Raw genomic sequence first — 7,244 nt, 5'->3', positions numbered from 1 at the left:
TTAGCACACTTTAATCAACATTTAGTCTTAAGTATTAATCCCGCCGTTAATACACTTAGTACTGAACATTAAACGTGTCTAAAGGTGTGTTTAGTGTATTTAATAAATCGCATTAAGTGTAACTAAACACCAATAAAATACACGATTAATCTGCCTTTACAACCGTACTAAGGGCACGCTTTTCGTCCTGTGCAAGCATGCATTATGAAATTTTGGAACACGATTGTTGATTTAAAACGTACTTCTGCAAGCTTTACATTGTCACGAATTGATAAACGATCTTCTTCAGTCTCTGGTGGCTGAAGGAAAGATAAAAACTTTCCAACAAAATTGTTTCTTTACAAAAAGGTTTTACACTTCTGAATGAATTACCATTTAATTATTTCCTCAGTGGGGCAGTTGGCACAGTTTAAGGATGAATGATGGAGTTTAGTTACCAAAGCAGTTGATACCACTTAGTCATGAATACGATTGGTTAGTCAGAATCACCTCAATGGGTTTATGTAAATAATGGCCCTCGCAAAAAAGTTTTCAAAGATTTCTTACTTCGTCAGGGCTTTCAAGGTAATAGAGCAAACCAGCAGGCTGTGAAAATCGTATTCAAATTTATTACATAATTGTTTATGAACCAAAAATTATGAACAGGAAATCTCGCATTTAAACTTTCTTGTATATTTTAGACATTAAAAACTATAACTACTTTAATACGAACATTATTCTCGCAAGTAATGTTATTGCTGTTGGATGATGCTATGCCAACAATAATGATTATAAATTACTTATGGAGTATGCTTGTTAGTCTCAATTGAACTATTTACAGATGGCTAGTATAAAGAGGATTAAAAAATCACAAGTTTTAAGATGAATCTGAGAATGTTGCTAAAATACAACTCTGGTCCTGCGGATGGAATAGAGGCTATACCTCTGCAACAATTTGTTAACTGTTTAACGTACTCGAGGTTTCTACCAGTTTCCGGACAGAACTGTTCACACAAGGTTATCTTAGCAAGTATTTACCCTATGAATTCTCAGAAGGTTTCATTTGAAAGCTTAAAGTATCATATTTCATCTGACATATTTGTTTTTGCAATTCATAACTATCCCCGTCCGGATTGAACATAATCCTAAAATTACATGCGACCGCATCGTTAAAAATTGCGAAGAACAGCCACACGTTTGGCTGAAAATCAACTAAAATACCTCGTCTGAATGATTTTTACCGGTAAAATCGATTTCCGGGGCATCTGGTTTCCTAGGATACACATATCAAAACATACAGCCCGAAAGACGCCCGAAAGACGCCCGAAGGAGATTTCCGCCCGACCGAGTGTTTGTGCAAATTCCCACATTTAAGGAAAAATATATACTTCTGGCGTATGATATTTAGTACAAAAATAGAGCAGGATTTTATAAACAAAATGGTGGTTCGCCCGTCGCTTTTGGCTAAAAAGAAACGAAGATACAGCGCTACAAAGATAAGGCATTGCATCATACTTTCCACAATGCATCTTTATGACTGAGTGAGACATTTGTTAGTTGAAATATCACGATAACTTGCCTAAAACGCGATGAAAATTTACGAAATCAACACAAAAGTAAGATTATGATATTTACTATCCAGTCGTAGAATTTTCATGTCCCAAGTATTCGTTTTGCCCAAGTTTTTAAATTTTGAATTCACCCGTCCTCGGGGACGGATATTCCAGGGCGGGTTTTATAAAGAGTGTTAATTTATCACACTAATTTGCACCTGTTCAATAGCGAACGTTTATCAGTGCTTTGCGTAAACATGGCCATGCGTAAGCGTTTTGGTAGAGCGCCCTCGGCAAGCGCCAGAACTTGTATTTTTGCCGCGGTTTCTTCATCAGCTTCCTAAAGTGAAGTTCTAACTAAATATTAACAGATGATTTTAGGCACTTCACACGATGCAGGAATATTCTTGAGGTTTTAAAGGGTCTTAATTTCGAGTGGTATTATACGCACTTCAAATTCAAGCAGGGAACAGTTGATGGAAAAATGAGTCAACTGTACGTCTTCAGTGACAAGAGCATTGCACCGGCATCGCAAAAGCGTAGGTTCGATTCCTGCCGGAGGATCTATAGTTCACTCATTTTTCCGTCATCTGTTCCTGGCTTGATTTGAAGTGTGTATAATACCACTAAAAATTAAGACCCTTTAAAACCTCTTAAATATCAACTGAACTAATATGTACATTCATCAGGGCTAAAAAAATGCAGAGCGTTATAAATGACGTTCGTCAAAGGCAGAAAATTCTCAATGGATGAATGAATGAATAAAACGTACCTCGATTATCGCCTTCAGAACCATGCCAGCACCTTTCACAATTGTTGTCGACGGATGCTGAAATTGTTGAGGAACGAATTCAAAACCACGATTGGTAAGAACCATTAGCGGGGCAATAGTAAAACATACATAAGCGAAGAAATGGTAAAATTGGTACTATTATTTAGTTTTGTCGTAAACCTACCTGGAACAATCGATAAATGCAATGACCCATTTCTAGACAAACAAATAACAGACTTCATGAGTTGCTCCTATGCATGGGTCAAGCTAGTGGACGTGGTAAACTTCACCAAAAAGGTAAAGAGAGAAAGGCTATTTAATCAACTCTCAACCTCAGTAAAAGAGCCATAAACTACCAAGAAGACAAGTTGAATGAAAAGCTCCTGAAATTTCTTTGTAGCATACCTGCAACTTTCTCCAGTAATTTCCCAAACTGTTCATCATCTGTTGTCTCACTAAGAGGAATATGCAATAGTCGATTTATTGTAACAGACTACATGAGTTGATTCAAAATATTGGAAGCAATCACACCTTACTATTAGTTTAACATGAATGTCCAACTTCACCCCCGTATTATTTTAATATATTGCAAAGCAACTAGAACAAACCTGTAAGGAGGACACAGAGCAAACGTCAGAAAATCAAGCAATCCACTTATAACTAAAACCCCAGTAGAACGAATATAGAAGAAAAGTTTTCATGGTTAATCTATTTCTTGTGTTTAGTTAGAAAGGTAGTTCAAATTAGAAAGGCAGTTGCTACGAATCACTTGCTGGGTTTTGCAAGGGAATTTCTCTTCCAAAACAAAGCTATATACATACAAGAGGGATGGAAAAATAAAATGCAAGGGTTCAGCATAGATTATAGGCAACCAACACCGCACATCTTACCACATTTATCGTGAGAATTTCCAACAAACTGCTTAGAAATTTTTCAGAGGATAACAAAGAGCTTTTGTTTATCTGTTCTTGTCGAATGTCATAGTTATCGTGCGTTGGCTATATAAAAAAACAGAATTGGTTTCGATAAAATTGGATCCTGTTAACATTCAGATTTCAAAGTTGGCTGAGTTTATGTGGATTGCAAGTTAAAGGGGTAACACTAATGACAGTGACAGATTTGGCAACATATTACCAGGAAATTCATCGTTAAAGTGTTGGCGCTTTCCTTTATACGGAAAAAACGGCCAGACCGGTCCTATTGTTGATCTCGGTACAGACAGATTACTGGTATTTTAGAGTGTTTCAAGAACTCTGCGTTCAAGTATATCGTTACTTGCATCTGTCTAGCTCGGAAATTTCGCAACTATATTCTTAACGAAATACTCTATTTTAAATTTAAATATGACCGGTCTGACCATTTTGGCCGCTTAAAGGAAAGCCCTCTCTTTACCTGCATCAGAGCACACAGCATGTCGACAGCGGCGTGAGTCACGGCTTCATTATTCCTCTTCAAAGCTTTCACAGTTTTCACACCAACCTTCTCATAGAAGCTGTAAAAACAAAACAGAAACACGGTCTAGAGAAAGTGAGCTGGTTGAGTAAACAGCGTGTGTTATGGTTAAAGATAAACGTTTCTCACCTACTGAGCGTTGTGAAACCTGCTTTGGATCCAACCTAATGTCTCAAAGCGTGAAACAGTGCTTCGAGATCTTTATCTGATATTTTGTTTTGGTCTCCTGCAAATAGACGAGACATTTTAACTATTTTATGTATATATTGAACACCTGTGAAGGTAATAGCAGTCAGAATATGTATATTTTAGGGTTGAACACTAAATATATTTATTGGCAAAGATATACCTTCGTGAGCAATGAGCATTGTGATTGCATTAATGATAAGTCTTTCTTTATTCTCCGGGAAAAGTCCTTACAAAATATTTAAAATCGTTTGAAATATATATTGGAGTTTAAAAGACTTAATATTCCAGCCGTACTTCTGGCGAGAAAATTTCAAATCTACCATTTCATGGATTCGGACCCAGTCAACTCAGCAACCAGAGTTACCGCAGCGTAGTCCCTAGGCCTCTTAACGTTCCTTATACGCGGCGAGGCGGGAACTGAGAGGCCTAGAACAAAATGTTTTGTATTTTGGCTAAAGTGGGGACTTTTTGTCCCCACTTTCTGTATTGAGGTCAGTTTACGATCCACGACGCGGTTAACTGGCCTTGTTCGACGTCGCTAGTCAAATATTTGCTTGAAATAACCTACGGGATATTAATTATACTGTCAGGACTTCGAAATATTCATACAAACGTTTCAATGTCATTTGCTGTCGACGCTATCGACTATCAAGTAAACTCGAGTCCATACGTACATGGTTATGATTATAATAAGCTTCAATCTGCCAATTTAAATTATTCTCCCTTCCTTTATAACGATTATTGTTGTAAATCTAGGTCAACTAATGCATACTAAAATATGCAGAAAACTAACGTGCGTATGAAAAACACGTGAGTGGAAAACAGCCTTAATCCAGATTTTGACAGAACATTAAAACTCAGTAAAAATGCAATAATATTCTCTACACAGGATTTTGTCTGCAGAAAAGTACAAAATAAGAAATTGTCAACTTACGTCATGGGTGACTGCATGAAGTAGACCGCTGTAGGAAATATTGCAGTTAAATCTCTACACATCTTCGAGAGAATATTAGAAAAAACCCGAAGGCGTTGCATGTTCATTACTCCAGTCATCGTTTAAACCTTATTGTTGCCAAAGCGTGTTCAATTCTTCCAGTGAAAAATATGTTGAGTCAGGCACAAAATATCGCCAGCTTTTTTATCAGATTCCCTATCCGCTCACAGTATCTAAGTAAAAAGATGAAAGAGTTTGGTTTAACCCGTAACAAGCTCGCAAAGCCTTCCACGACACGATGGGTAGAACGAATAAGATCCCGCGATGGTTGTTTGGATGCATTCAAAGTTATCTACGAAACACTCAATTTTATGCAGTTTGGAGGATCGCAGGAAGGGCCATTTCCTAGATTAGCTAGTGACGCACAGTCTCATTTTCGCAACGTGGAGAAATTTGAATTTATGGCTGCTCTCATTATCACCCAACATGTTCTGGATCATACTTTGTCATTGACGGTCCAATTAAAGAAGAAAAAAAAATCGATATTGCGGAATCAATAAAACAGATTAATCTTTTAAAGGATGAAATGGCAAAACTACGTGCCTCTGTAGATTTATTCCACAATGAATACTACGACAAGCTGTTGGAATTAGCTAATAACCTCGACGTGGCTGAGTGTTTTCCCCGGGTATGTAAAGCTCAACAAAATGTGATAATCATCGTACCAGTACAGCAGGTGGTTACAACAGATTAACAGTAACCATTAAGAGTCGTGCATAGGTCACGTGATAACGAAACATTCTGAGCTCATCAATGAACAATTGTAAAGGTTTTATTGTAACTCATAGGAAAACCTAAGGATATATTTGTAAAATCTATTATATTACGAGTGTCTTTCCCTAAGTCTACCGACCCCTGAATTCCCCACGCTATCGTCACCCTGTAATAAATAAGTAACGTTGCAAGTCCTCACCTTCAACCACAAGGATTAAATTACGTAATTCGAAGTGCAAAATTGAGATTACCGGTTTCTGAGTTTACCGGTTTATAATGCTCAGTATTTAATAATCCGTAAGACCAATTTATCATTATTATTACTTGACTTACGGATTCATTAAGTTTATCCTCGTCTTAACTCAAAAAGTTTTCAAAGGACTTGCATCCAGAAGGGATTTACCAGGAACAGGCTAAAATTAAACAGATGTTGAGATTATTGCACGATGATGATTCGTGATCTTAAAATTGCTACCTTTTGAAACTCTTCACGAGTTAATAAGCCTTGACTGTTCCCTGTGAAAGAAAAATTGGTAAATATAGTCATATTAAAATATATATTTCCTCCATATTGCAAAGGTAATTTCGCTTGCCTTCAGTTTCTTCCTTGTGTAAAACAGTGTCTTTGGAACCTGGTACGACATCAATCTGAAACGATTGTAAAATGAAAAAGCTAGTCTAAATCAAAGATCTCTTTCTTTTCTGCTTCCCCTGCCAGTCATGTTAGTAGCAATGTAAGGGATGGATAGTGAATGTTCTTGCACGAAATAAATTTCATGCAAAGCGAGTTTGAAGAGAAATTCTTACCATAAAAGCGCTTGGTTCATATCTCGGCCTACGACTCAAATATCGAGTTCGTTGAACAAATGCCGAACCAAGATTCAACTTTTGACCGGAATCTTGTAATAAAATCGACGAGGGTGAAGATCTGCCGTGTTCTGTAAGCAGCATCTTTTGTTCTGCGCTGTCTAAAATGCAGGCAGATAATTTGTTCATTTCGTAAATGCGCGAACAATGGCCGATCTGTTTTAACATTACAAACCTGACTCCTTGAGTTCGGTTTTCTTCATTTCAACATCATCCCGGGTATCTTCAATATTAGTTTCCTCATCTTCTCTACACGATGCGAGGCGATCTTTGACAAGATCTACAATCAATGTACGCTGTCTGTGCTCTTGCTAAGAAGTTCTGTTGTAGTTTCAAGGCGTTGTCTGGCTCCTTCTTTAATGAGTTCGGCCGATAAATCATCTGAAATACAACAATATCAATTTGACATTCCGCCAACAGAATGCCCAACCGAAACATTGAACAGGTTTGACCCATCGTTGACAAGTTGTGGGCGAAAACATTCAGAGCACAATTTGACTGAGAAAATAAATGGGCTTACCAAAGAGTTGTTTTGGAATTAAACTTTCATAAATCTCAGTCTTTCCCACCGCTGGTCGTCACAAGATGTTTGAGTCACAAGATTTCTGTACTGAGCATACGGTACCAGTGGCCTTTAAATCGCGGGTAAGAAGGTCAGATGCTTTGGTATCGAATTTTGTGTTTGGCACCTGGCTAGAATCATCTGCACGAGTTTTGCTATCAG

At 37.5% G+C, this 7,244-nt stretch overlaps 1 long non-coding RNA gene across 2 annotated transcripts; it reads right to left on the bottom strand.

The window, feature by feature from the left end:
• Positions 1-4,146: 4,146 nt before the first annotated feature.
• On the bottom strand, positions 4,147-6,019 carry LOC114544794. Of its 2 annotated transcripts, none has more exons than XR_003690571.1 (3): positions 5,987-6,019; positions 4,880-5,112; positions 4,147-4,171 (listed from the first exon to the last, which is right to left on the bottom strand). It is a non-coding gene; the product is annotated as an uncharacterized LOC114544794 (long non-coding RNA). The 2 variants fall into 2 exon arrangements; XR_003690570.1 differs by lacking the exon at positions 4,147-4,171 and adding an exon at positions 4,481-4,509.
• Positions 6,020-7,244: the final 1,225 nt, after the last annotated feature.

The sequence above is a fragment of the Dendronephthya gigantea genome, unplaced genomic scaffold (assembly GCF_004324835.1).
Source record: "Dendronephthya gigantea isolate DGI-Jeju-01 unplaced genomic scaffold, DenGig_1.0 000950F, whole genome shotgun sequence".
NCBI lineage: Eukaryota > Metazoa > Cnidaria > Anthozoa > Malacalcyonacea > Nephtheidae > Dendronephthya > Dendronephthya gigantea.
Note: the sequence above shows the minus strand (reverse complement) of the source record. Positions and strands in the feature narration are given on the sequence as shown.